We start from the raw sequence: 13943 nt of genomic DNA, 5'->3' as shown, positions 1-13943 counted from the left end.
CTGGAAATATAAACATGTGGTCCTTATAGAACTAGAAGTAATTTGTAACAGTGAAGTCACATAAAATAGCATCTTCTGGGACTGCCCTGTTCTTTTCTGGTCACAGGGCTGTAGGAGTAAAAAAACTTCCCGCCATCATATCTCCTCATCACAACTGCAGTTCCCGTCCTGGTCCAGGACTCATGCCCTCATGTCAACCCTTCCACACACCTGAAAAGCCACTTGCCTCTTTCCCATCCCACTGCAGAGACCTGGGACGCAATAGCACAGTGCTAGCATCTTGCAGCCGTCTCAGCACCTCTGCTGTCCCACAGGAGCTTTGGTACCTAGCTTGTCATCTTCCAGATCAATCACCAGGATACTGAGGCACAGATTTCCTGTATTTTCAGACCTACCAACTGTTATTTTTGGTTTCTGTCACTTTCTCTGAAACTAGTTCTGTGGGTGATCGGGAGGAGTTAGGAATTTGCTTTTCATAACTCTATCCTATAACTCTCCTTGGTCCAATAGCCCAATAATAATTTGTTTTACATCCACACTGGGGGAGCAGGATGAAAATATAAACATGAGTATCTCAGTAAATATTTTCCTAAAATGTCTGTGTCAAACCTAAAAAGTAAGGTTTGTAAGACTTAAATTTTTCAAAAATGTGCTTTACCTCACAGAGAAGAATGAACAGAGACTAGAGAGTGAGCGTAACCCTACTGCTATGTTTACCAAGACATCTAGGCATCTGGATTGAGTAGGGGAAAGAGACTGGGAAAAGATGATTCTTAGTTGACTATATTTATCCCAAATGACTAACTTTACCTAAGTTGGACTGTGCAATGAGACCCAAAATGGAAATCAGATTGTCAAACATAAAATTATATTTTTTGCACACCTGAATACCTAGACTGATATATTCACTTTTATTCCAATTCCTATGGTAAACATATTTACATATAAAAATACACATTAGCAACATCACCTCCCTCAGTGGGGTAGCATGTCCAGCTTAATCTATTGTAAAAGGCATTAAGGAACAATTTAACTTTATACCCAAAATATCCATGCAGATTATAGAATAATAATATATGTAAAAAGTAAAACATGAAAGAACTTAAAATATGTGTAATACGTAATTGTTCATTTCTAAATAGGGAAGTTCTTTATCTATGTCATAAAAATGATGCCTGCCTGACTCCTTAAAATTAACATTTCTCTATGGAAAAACCTAGAGCACAAAACAAAAGACAAAAATCAAATAATAATCAGGAGGAAGATTTGCAAATCCTACCACAGAAAAGGGTGAGTTTTCTTAAAATGTAAAAGCCACTTCAAATAAACCAGAAAAAGACCAATGACCGAACATATAAACAAAGGGCATAAACAGACAACCTAAAGAAAAGAAGATGCAAATAGCTATTAAACCTATAAAAATACACAAACCTATTCATAACATTAAAAATGCAAATTAAAGGTATAATAAAATATTTTTTCATTTTTAAGATTGGTGAACACTAAAATGTTTGATAACAGTGTGCTGAAGGAGGTGTGAGGAATCAGGCATTATTGTGTGTTGCACTCAAAAATATAATACAGTGAAAACTTTATGGAGAACATTTGGATATGGGAGTGATCATACATATATATGTGTGTGTATGTATATATATATATATATATATATATATATACATATATATGTAATTAGTAATTACATTTATAGTAAACAGCTATTGTGGTACTGTTTATAATAATAAATGAGTGGAAATAGCCCACATGTTAATTAATAAACACCTGGTTAAACACTTTAGGGAACAACCTTACAATGCAATTATTTAAACAAATAAGACAGAGCCATGGGAACAGGCATGGGATGATTCCAGAGACGTATCTTTTACCGAAAAAAAGCAAAGTAAAACTGTACATGTAATGGGTAATTATTGTGTACAGCAGCAACAAATATACAATGTGCCCAGAATGTCTTGTGTTCCCTTGAAGGAAACACAAGAAATGAGTAACAAGTGGTTGCCTGCTAAGGATGAGTGACTTAGGAACAGCACTTGGGGAGAGAGCCTTCTTTTTCATTATATTACTTTTTGGATCTTTTGAATTTTATACCCAAAGCATGTATTTCTGCTTTAAAAAAAAAAATATATATATATATATAGAGAGAGAGAGAGAGAGCGCATAAAAAGAAAGGAAAGGAGATGTGAAATAAAGAAAAAGGAGTGGGGAGAAACATAATGTCAATACAAGGAGGTACTTCTTTGCATGGCACACAGCAGAACAACCCAATACTGTCTTGAACCAGTTGTCTCATTAAGGTTTTCTATGCAGTCCCCAGAAAAATCTTAGCTCTCTCTTCTAAAGCCTCACCCTGCTTTGATTATTTCATTGTCTCTGCTTGCATGGGTTGAACTGTGCCTTTCTCCACCACTCCCCACCCAGTATCTTGAAATATGACCATATTTGAAAATAGGATCTTACAAAAGTAATCAAGTTAAAATGAGGACATGGAATGGGCCCTAATCCTATATGACTGATGTCTTTAGCGAAGGAAATCTTTGGACACAGAAGAAACACAATGTGGACAGACACTGGAAGAAGGTGGCCATCCACAAGCCAAGGAAATGCCAGAAACAGATCCTTCCTAGTGCCTTTTGAGGGCACATGGTCTTTGGACTGGTGACCTTCAGTCCTATGAGACAAAAAAATTCTGTTGTCCAAAGCCGCCTACTTGCCTACTTGGTGGTACTTTGCTATAAAAGCCATAGGAAACTGATACCATGCTTTATCCCGTTTTCCTCTCCCCAACTTTCCAACTCCATGCCCTTCCCATTTCCTTTTCTCAAGAGCAATAGTTCCATGCCCATAAAATGTAAATCAATTTAGCCTTTTTCAGCACAATGTAATTCCAAAGATTTTCCCAATCAACACCAATGAAAGCCCAGAAGCAAAGGGTTGCCGAAATTGTCCCCAGAAACAAAGAATTCTTCCTCCTAAGGTGATGGTGATGGTGCAGGTAGGCTGAGAATACTTCCAATTTACTTGTGTCCTGGTTACATATATGTAACTATCTTTCTAAGAGCTGCAGGGCTTTTAATTACTTAACTATACCATAATTCATTTAATCATTTTCTGTAGTGTTGTACATATACATTGTTTCCCACTTTCCACTTTTGGATCAATTCCTTAGAAGTGGACTTTATGAGTCGAAAGGCAAACATGCTGTGTTATTTGATACATATTATCAAATAGCTCTCTTGAAAACATGACACATTTTTAATCTGTCTTACTTTGGTAATCAGAAAAAATATTAATGATATGGTAGTCATGCTTTCATTGTTTCTGGTATAGGATCGGGGTCCACAAACTTTTTCTATAGTTGCCAAGAGAATAAATATTTTAGAGTCCGTGGGCCTCGCAGTCTCTGCTGCAACTCTGCCATTGTGACAGACAGTAGCCGAGCTCTCTCTGCAGATGAATAAGCAGGGCTGAGATCCAATAAAACCTTGCTTATGGATATTGAAACTGAATTTCAAGTAACTGTCATGTTACACAATATTGTTCTTCTATTAATTTTTTTTCAACCCCTTGAAAAAATGCCCAAACTACAGTTCACAGGCCATACAAAACCAAGGGGCAGCGTGGGTCTGACCAACAGGCTGCAGTTGGCCGGTTTCTGGCGTTGAATTCAGTACTTGGTAACTCATTTGGCGATACATTAGAAAATTGTCCCTTGAGAAACTTTTACTTTCCTGAAGCTTCTTTCTGGTTCTTTAAGATTCATATAGTATTAGGACAACCTTGGGCACCACTGTCATAGTAGCCAGTGGATAAATTGCTGTTACTGCACATCGACTATTGTCAATGTTAATTCAAATCTCTGTTAAGACTATTGCCTAAAGGAGATAGTGAGTACCCATCACCGTGTTTTCTCTTAAAGCTGCTCCTAGATTGAGCCAGACCATCAGAGTTGTATTACTCTGCTTGTATCATTTCTCCCTGACCAGTTGGACATCTGCATTCACACAGTCCTCCCCTCACAGAATTCCTCCAAAATAGTTATGATCTTCCAAGATTCTGTAAGCCTATGTTGGAATCAAGAACCTCCCACTCACCTACCCATCTGTTACTCGATGGATGTTTTTGAGGATATTGATTATGTCACTATATGTAGATATATCCTTTGTAGGAGGAAGACCCTTGTCTCAGTAAGAAAAATAATTAGGGTTCTCTTATTTTTAGTATGTTTTATTTTGTGCCCTAAACTTGTCACACCCTCTATCCTCATCCTCTTTCTTCCACATATTTTTTTCTTAATCCTCACCCAAGTATATGTTTATTATATGGGAGAGAGAGAGAGAAACTTTAATTGGTTGCCTTCCATATACACACTGACCAGGGACTGAACCCACAAACCCTTGGTGTACAAAACAATGCTCAAAGTAACTGAGCCCCCACCCAGCTGGGGCTCTTCTTCATCTTTTAAAAGAGGCATTTTCATTTTTTAAATATTAACAGAGCTTGTAGGCATGGGTGTGGTAAGTCCAGATTTGGCATGGAATTAAGGTGAGAATGGCCTTAATGTCCATTGGTACCTCTTCTTTTTTATCCTTATGGTTATTTTTTAGTCTCTCTTTTCAGTATAATACAGCAGAACCATTCAAAATAAAACTTCACATTTATTTTGCTCTTCTTTTTCTTTCATCTAATGGCTCCACTTATGAACCACAATGCCCCGGGAACCCAGATGTGGATGCCCACAATGGTCTCTGGACCCTTAGCCTGAAATTACTCTGTGCCTCAAAGTCAGAGCAGGGGAAGGAACTCGGGCCAGGGAGCCTGCCCTGGAGATTTATCTGCCAGGTTGTCAGGAGTGACAGCAAAGAGCCAGGCTGCTTGATGAATCCAACGAGCAGAAAAATCTGTCAAAACACCCAGAACATTCATTGCAGGAATCATGGAAACATTGCCTATTTGTTTGGAGCACGTTTAATTATTTTTAAACATATGCAGTCTGTAGTTCAGTGAACATGTCAGGGATAATAGAGGGAGAAAAGCAAATGAGGGGGGCAGCACTGATCCTAGAGTGACTCCTCTCCTCAGCTGGCTGACGGGGAGAAGCAGTTGACTCTCTCCAAAGTGTGGCTCCCTGTCTGTCACCTAATGAAACACAGTAGGGGGATTAATGTCATTAGCTGGAGGCCAGCATGCTGTGTAGTAAACAGACACACATCCTCACTCATTTGGGAGAGTGTTTCTCACTGCCCACTGGCCTGCAAAGGCTACTACCAGCCTTGTATTAGTTAAATGGGAAGAAATTAGGTTGGTTGAGAGAATTTCGTGGTCTGTTTAGTGAGAGCAAGCCCTGGGGACTCAGGCACCTAACTCTGCCACTCCCCCCTCTCCTCACTCATCCTAATTGGGGTTTAGATTTCTTCTTTGGGGGAAAGCTGAGGTAATCAGAGAAGATAAAAGCCCTACAAGTAAATGCTTTACAGAAGAAAAAAAAAAAAAACCCTGTTCTTTTGATACCTCAGCTGAGTGTAGGGGAAAAAGAGGGACTGTTGTTTGGATGCCACGGTCATCTCTCTCCACTAAGAGGAGGAGCTTTCCCAAACATCACACACTAGTGAGAGCCGAGAAATACACGTGCTCACTTTTCCCTACTCCCCAAGAATGTACACAGCAAACAGCTACCAGTGAATAAAACTTAGATACTTTGTATGTGTATAAAACACAGAAACACTGACTTTAAATTAATGGTAGCACATATTGGGGGACAAGCAAAAGCCAGGAAAGTCAGGAGGAAGAATAAATACTTCCTGAGGATGGTTGTGACCCACATTCAGACACAACCCCAACCCCTCAATTAAATGGGGGATTACCCAGCACTGTCCAGATATAACCAGGGGAAGAATCTGGGAAGAAACAGAAGCAAAATGAGAAAGAAATAAATAACACCCAAGGAAGAGAAGAAGGCTTGAGGAAGCTGTGGCAAGGACAGCTTAGAGTAGACTCAATATTACACAAATAGTAGATAAAGAAAGACAAACATAAATGTTGTCTTTTCAGAATTTATCTTAATTATTTTCTTATCAAAACAGGACACTCTGTTTTATAGTAAAGGCTTTGAACTGTGCTGATATTTGTACACAATGCAGTACTTTGTAGCAATTGATATTACTATCAAAGAAACGTGACAAATGAAAAATAAAGGAAAAGGAAAAAGAATTCAGGATCATTTATATTTATGTTACACACTCAATTCCATATACCCCCAGTACGTTGCTACGACTTCCTGAGAGTCACTGGGAGACATTTTTTCCAGTGATCTCTAAATTTTGTATTGGCCTCCTGTCACCATCCCCACAAGAGGATGCTGCATTTCTACTGCCTTTAAGACCTCCTAATTTTGGTGGTGTTGATCTCAGACATCACTTAGCTGACTACAATTCTGTGGGTAGTAGTCTTTGGGATGGATTGTATGGAGTGGCTATTGTCCAGGGCATCATCAAGACTGAAGTCCTCCCCTTCCTCCAGCAGGCAGCAGTAGGTGGTGAGCTCAGCCTCTAGTTTGACCTTGGTGTTCAGCAGGGCCTCATACTCTTGGGCCTGGCACTGCCCCTCTGCCGGCGCCTGGGCCAGCTCTGACTCCAGGTACAGCAGGATCCTGCTCAACTACCCCACCTGCATGGCAGAGCACCTCTTCAACTCCTCAGGCTGTTCTCCAAACTGGCCCTCAGATTTCTCTGGAGCCCAGGTTGATCTCCAAGACTGGACCACATGTCTCAGCTCTGAGTGTCACCTCAGCAGCTCCTATCTCAGTGGTCTGTGAGGTGACCACTGTGGTGCTCTCTTCAGTCTGATGGGACCAGTACTTGTCTAGCTCCCTTCAATTTTTTGGAGCCAGCTTATTGTACTGGGCCCAGATATCTGCCATGATCTCACTGAGGCCCTGAAATATGGGGTCATCCAATACCATAGTCAATCCAGAGTTGGCAATCTGGTTTTGTAGACTATTTACTTCCTCTTCATAGTCCTCCTTCATGAAGAGCAGCTCTTCACTGAGAGCCTTTGTCTCTATTTCCAGCTGCAGCCAAGTGATATTGGTGTCATCAATAGCCTTTCAGATTCCACTGATGTCACTCTCCACAGATTGGTACCTGGCCACCTCCACCTCATACTTGTCAATCTGCAGAAAGATGTGGGCATTGTCCACAGAACTTGCAAAGATCTGAGTCCTCACATACTCTATGACCTTGAAAAAATGCTCCTAGTCTCTGACCTGGGGTTCCTTCTTCTCCTGCTCTTTCAAGATTTTTCTCTCCAGCCTCCAATAATCAGCCTCCAGGCTTCTCACCTACTCCAGGTAAAAGGACAGGTGGTCATTCAGGCATTTCATAGTCTCCTTCTTGCTCAGGATGATCCCTATGCCCACCAGACCCTGAAGCCATCCCCTCAGGCCACCCTGAATGCCGGTAAAGTGGAACATGGGGGTATGGGAGCCCTAGTCCCTAGTGCCTGCACAGACACTGGCTGCACTACTTGCGTGGCTGGACCCGTGGCTGGACAACTGCATGGAGCCCAGGGTCCAGTAGTTTGCAGAGAAGCTGGAACAACTGCTGAAGCTCATGTTGTTCAAGGAGGAAGGCAAGAAGCCGTGCTTCGAGCAGGCTGGGAGCCATATTTTTTAAAGGACATCATGGTAGTTCTCATTTTCTCTCCTATTAGCAGGTCAAAAATGGAGAAAAAAAGGGATAGGCAGGAAGAATGTACTATCACATATGTATTTGTGTATGTGCTTGTGTATAGCAGAAAGAAACAAGGGCAAATTTAGATAGTGTATTTTTTATTTTATTTTTTTAAGATTAACCTAAATCTGCAGGCCTCACCAGCTTCCTGAGAGGAATGGGGTGAGGAACTCAATACCAGTGTTCAGACTGTCACTTCGTTGATCAACACAGAAACTCGGACCCCTCTCTTAGGTCCTACTCCACAAATACTCAGGGATTCTGCTCTGAAAAGCCTGGCTTCTGGGAAGAATCCTCCATCCACCATCCCCTGCAGGTCCCACACGGTCCTAAGTTGCATGGTGGCCCCAGTGCAGAGAGACTGTTGTCCTGCTCAACCAGCTGCTTCCTGGTCCTACCACAGACATTAGCCCCTGAATTTCTTACAAGACCAGAGTTGACCCTGTCCTCCACGCAGAGAGGATTCCTTCTCTCTTTGACGGCCAGATTTAGGCCCGGGGTCAGGCTTGGGGAGCTGGTCCTGGCTGACCCCTCCTTTGCTTGTCTCCTCTGAGCCCAGGTTTCAGTGCACCACACTGTCTTCTGTTGGGCTCCTTTCTGCTTCAGCCGAGTCCTCATGCCTGTGGACCACCGGGGGGGGAGGGGGGTGCTGAGGGAGATGAGGCATCTTTCTACTGTTGGTGAATCTGCCTTTTCCCTCTGGAGTTTTATTACCAGAACTTACAAGAAAATATTTACATCTTTGATACTTGATATATTGAAGTAAAAGTTATGTGTGAATAAGGGAGACTAATGAAGCGAGATACTGCCCATGCTTTTTGCTAAATGGCATCAAATAGAGAAGTGGTATCCTCTATATGTAATCACAGAGAAAGCCTGAACCTCTGCTTCAATGTAACTGGCTGCTACCAGATTTTATGCTGGGATTTCTTTTGTCGTTGTTTTTGCTTTTGTAAAAGGCAAAAGGGACTCCCTCTCTTGGCTGGCCAAACCGAGCAATTCTCGTGTATGATAAAATACAGTCTTCCTGCTGTAGAATGCTAGGGCTATATGTTATCCATGGTGTCTGATGACTGTATAAACTATTAGAACAAAGCTACAGTGGTGTATATGTGCCATTAGAAATTTAAGGGTTTTTAAGGCTTCATAAATATGTAAAGTATGAGACATATTAGATATGCCACTTGGATAACAACAAAAAAACACTCATAGCAAACTTTCCTGGCTAGAAATTTAATCCAGAGAGCAAGCGGGGGTATTTTCCCATCCCATTCAGAGGATACCTTGTGGTCACACACAGACCCCCCCACCCCAACCACCATGTCACACAGCCTTGAATGTGAGGACAAAGAAATTAGGGGTCTGTGGGGCTGTGGCTGGGCTTCAGGGTAGGCAATGGGAACTTGTGTTCTTCATCTTGGACCTGGAATTTTAGTGTGCATCACAATCTTCTGGAAAATGTGCAAAAAACCTCATAAAAACTATAAATGTTCATATTCTCCCTCCGTAAATTCCCACCTTGTAAGTCTGTGTTGAGGTCTAAGAATCTGCATTTTAATACGCACCATGCCCCCCACACCTAGTGATTAGGTGATATAAAGATTATATTTTGGAACATTGATTACCAATAATTATGGTAACATTCTCAACACTATTTATTGCCTTTGGGGCAGTAGTTTATTAGGAAGATGCGAAGTGACAGGAGGCCAGGTGCCATTTGCCCAATGCATGTGGCATTACTTCTGGATAACTACTGTTATCCTGATGCTATTGTTTAATATACAGTGCCGATGGGTTATTTACTCTGTCCCCTCTAGCAGTCCGTCTATAGCTGGAACCAAGTGACCACAAAATGTTGCAGAGAATGTGGAAGTTATGCTAGTTAACTTGTCATATTGGGGCCCCAGGACTTGAGTGAAATGTGTGGGACTCATGTGGCCATATGTGTGTGATTACCTTCATGCATGCAGTTCTCAGACATGGGGCCTTGAGCAAGAAAGGTCATCTTTCTTTTAGAAAGCATCTCGGTGGGTGGGATTTGTAACACAAAGCATACAATAGAACTTTCTCTCTATATATATGCATATATACATATACATACATGCGCACACACATCAATTGTGGGTTACATACTGTTTGGTACTTAATGGTTTCAATCTATCCCAAAGGACAACCAGAAGGGAGAATAAAATCTTGACATTTCAAGACCTGCGTAAGGTGACAGAACCTCCTCTCTGAAATGTAAACGTCACAGCCTCTGCCCAGCTGGCCCCTCTGTTCCAATCCAGCAAATCGCAGATTCGGCAAACAGGCTTAGGGAAGAGGAGGAGAGAAATAACACCAAGCTGTGCTGATGAGAAGACCAGGAGTCAGTCTTTGAATTTGTGCACAATGGAGTAAACGCCTTTTATCCACTCACCCCACTAAGCAAGCAACACCAGGAAAATCATTTTCCAATTAGTCAGCAGGTTTCAGCATCATTACCCTTGAGATCAGATTTGCTACCATTCAAAAATGCATCAGAGACAGTGTAGGAAGGAGTGAAGCATCGTCCCTGGCATCTGAGGTCTGGGAGGAGGTGAAATTAGATTAGCTGCTGCAAAATGGGAGGGTTTACATTACCAGAGGGGCTCTACCTGGCTCCAGGCTTCACAGTGAACAAGGCTTTCAGCATATGGCATTACAATGGATTAGTGATCAAGTACGATTAATCCTAATAGATCGTCTTTTGAACCTCAGTGGCTTGTTAGGTGAGAAAAAAATCATCTGTCCCCAAAGTGTCAGGTGAAACTCTCATTTGAGGTAAGACTACCATGTGGAGATGGGTCTCCATCTGGTGGCTTCCTTTTGTGAAACTCCACCAGAAGGTGTTTTAATGAGGCTTTTAGAGCAGGCACCACCTGCCACTAATCTTCCCCTCTAAAAAGGTGTAATTGAGGGTTGGTTTTACAGTATGGCTCCCATCCTAACCTTGGGAATTCATCAAGAAATGCAAATCTGGGTGGGATGGTGTAATCATGAAATGCCATTTTGGCTTTTGGTTTAGACTGCAGTGGTTATAGAAATTTGTGGTTCGCTAATTACAACCAGCTATGTAGTAGCTTCCCCTTTCAGTTAGATTAAACGTGTGTCATCTCAGAATTAAATAACCAAGTTGATGGTGACCATATGTCTTCATTCAATTCTTTGCACATGTAAAGAGTTGCAAGGCTGATAGTGGTTCACACAATTTAAAGGTTTCATTTACACTATTAAAGTTTAACTGGTTCAGATTTACTGCTCATTCATCCTCTTAGACGCTTTAGCTCTAAGATGCATCATTTGAATGAGACGTGAAGAAACGACAAAATCACCGAGATGTTTTCTCTCTATGGGACTTTGGGAATAGAGTTGTTTTTCTTCATTTCTTAATTCAATGCACAGATTTTTGTCACACTGCTCTCCCAGCATCTTGGTTATGAGTTACACTGGTATTTCGACCCAGGACCTCATTTCAGTAAAAGATGCTGCAGAAGGTGGAGTGCAATGAAGTAACTCTGATTTTTTTAACTCAGTAACCATACATTGACCCTTACCATGTACCAGGTATGTTGCTACAAATTAGGAGGTAATAATAACAATAACAACAGTAGCAACAATAATAACAGTACAACAGAACCTGGCTCTCTATACTGAGGGATCATTTCTTTTTCACTCCTATTGTACTCAGAATATTTTGGAATTTCTTTTCCTTTGCTAGTGTCATCTCAGAATATTATGTTGAGAAACATTGTGTCTACATATAAATCAAGTCAACAAAATAATATGTATACTAAGACAAATTTCAATATTTGGATCTTATCTATACTCTGTTTCAAAAGTCAAAATACATAGCCCCTAATCATTTGATTCTCAATTACTAGTTTAATTACTGAACATAGCAAGAGAGCCATATGATCCAAAATATCCCATAATCCAAAACTCGCTTACAGTTTGGGTTTGGAATGATCTTTATAAATAAAAAAAACATGATTTAAAGAAGGAATCATAAATTGGAGTCACAGAAGTTGAATTTGACATGTACTTCCATATTTTGGATTTTATCATTACTGTTGTTCTCATTTGTTGTCCTACACAAAGTTTGTGTTTTCATGTATGTGGACATATTATGTTCTCTTCTGTTTACCAGCGGCCCCATTACTCCCGATTCTCATGCCTGATCACATTCATAAAACTCAATCCCAATTCTAAATAAATGAGGCTGATTTTCATTTGAGGGTGAGCACTAGCCCCATAACATTAGAATCAATCCCTGTACATGTCTCCACACATGTGTAAAATCCTGGCAGATGGACCAGGGTGGGAGAAGGCAGGTACCTACCCAATTAGCAGGATCTCAGGAGCCAAAACTGCCCCTCTCTGGAGCTACATGTTTTAGTCATTTTGCTCCCTCATCCCTAATGACCTCAGTGCACAATTATGAATTGAAAACCCAAGGAATAGCATAAGTGAGAGAAAAACACACAAGGCATATAAACATTATTTAACCTATTTTATATTTACAGAAATATTTCATGCTCAGAGTTTAAGAACCTATAACTATAACTTGAATTTTCACAATGTTTTTTGCCAAGAAATTCAATTCTCACAGACACGAATCATTGGAACTAATCCTGCCAGAGGAAAATAGTACATGAATTGTGTTCCCTGTTCACAGTTAGGAGAATCAGGTCAATTATATTTTTCCTTTAGCCTCAGACCAATTAGATAAATTGGTCCATCCTCTCTGTAAAATAATCCACCAGCGTTGGTTTAATGCAGAGAAAATAAGAGTTGACTAAGGGTTGCACAGCCCGCTGACACATGCTCTGCCTCCTGTCATAGGTTATGTCCCTGCATCACTTCGACCGGTACCCAGCTTCTCTTTGCCTCCACTTCTGGACCGACCTCATTCATTCCACCAAGGCCACAATCAGGTCCAGCCCAGGGAATTATCATGAAGCAAGAAAATGTCATTGGTGTCTTCTCCCTCAGTGCTGCCTTGATGTTTCTTTATTGCCGGATGATGTCCCCATGCCGCCATTGTGTGACACCCTGGGAGGCCCACCCTCCTCTGCCAGCCACTCGTCCCCGCTGCCCTCTGTCCCGCTCCCTCCATCCCAGCTCTCTGGGCCATGGCACTTTCTGGTTGACAGCACCTACTTTCATTGAGTAACTTGCTGTGAAATTGCTTTGGGGGCTCTGTCATTTTGAGTGTTTAAGCATATTGTCTAATCTAAAGGAACAGTTCTTTGGATAAAAATTAACAGAAGCGCTGTAGGCCGGATGGGAAATAAGAGAGAACAGGGAAAGGCCTATGGTACCCCCAGTTCGTATCATGCATTGCCACTACTTACAGCAAGTTCAGAGTAAAATCTAAAAATCTAAAAATCAAACATCTAAATTTTGGCATGTCCTGTGTTACAGATCTTTGCAAGAACCAGACAGTTACCCAGGTGTGTTTCTGTTACTTTTAGGATCTGGAGGTGGTCAGAATGGAGGTTTGTTGGCTAAAACTTTATGTGATGCCACGTGAGCGAATGTAAGCAGGTAAATAATCACTTCCTTGTCTCAGCCAGAAGTCACAGAAATGTATTTAAACCCTTGACTTCCTCACACAACATCCTTCTGCGCTGTTATATCAGGTTGTAGTTTGTGGAGAAGTTGCATTCTTAGGTATTTTCAGCTCACTACCATTTGTCCTCCCTCGCAAATTATGTCTTTGTTTCATTCTTCAATGTTCAGCTTTCCACCTCCAGCATGCTCTCCCCAAGAGCCTTGCCGTGTGCCATCCCCTCCCTTGGAGAACCCACATGAGCACCAAAAATGAGATTGGCTCACCTTGACATTTTATTGTTGTCTGGCATTTCCCCTATATCTTCCTCAGTATGTCACATATGTTTGTCACTGAGGCCAAGAAAGTTTTCTGAAGAGAGAGGGAAGGAGGGAAGGATGGTAGAAGAGGAAGAAAGGACCAAAAAAGGGATACAAATTCTTATTTCTGTTTTAGGTAAAATATTTAGACAGTAATCCACCTCTATAGAGAAAGGCGGCCCCAAATCAGGTGAATTTCTACACATGCATGAGAAATACTTGCCTAAGACTGGAATAGGTCTAGTGTGGGTCCCTGAATCAAGCTGGTGGCATCTGGCAGAGGTTTACAAAAGTCTTTATCAGACTTGT

At 41.3% G+C, this 13943-nt stretch overlaps 1 pseudogene; it reads right to left on the bottom strand.

Moving 5' to 3' along the window:
* Nucleotides 1-6429: 6429 nt before the first annotated feature.
* Nucleotides 6430-8360, bottom strand: LOC118998043 (keratin, type I cytoskeletal 18-like; annotated as a pseudogene).
* Between the last annotated feature and the right edge of the window lie 5583 nt (nucleotides 8361-13943).

Source organism: Sturnira hondurensis, unplaced genomic scaffold, assembly GCF_014824575.4.
Source record: "Sturnira hondurensis isolate 20B ecotype Veracruz unplaced genomic scaffold, ASM1482457v3 Scaffold0013559, whole genome shotgun sequence".
Taxonomy (NCBI): Eukaryota; Metazoa; Chordata; class Mammalia; order Chiroptera; family Phyllostomidae; genus Sturnira; species Sturnira hondurensis.
Note: the sequence above shows the minus strand (reverse complement) of the source record. Positions and strands in the feature narration are given on the sequence as shown.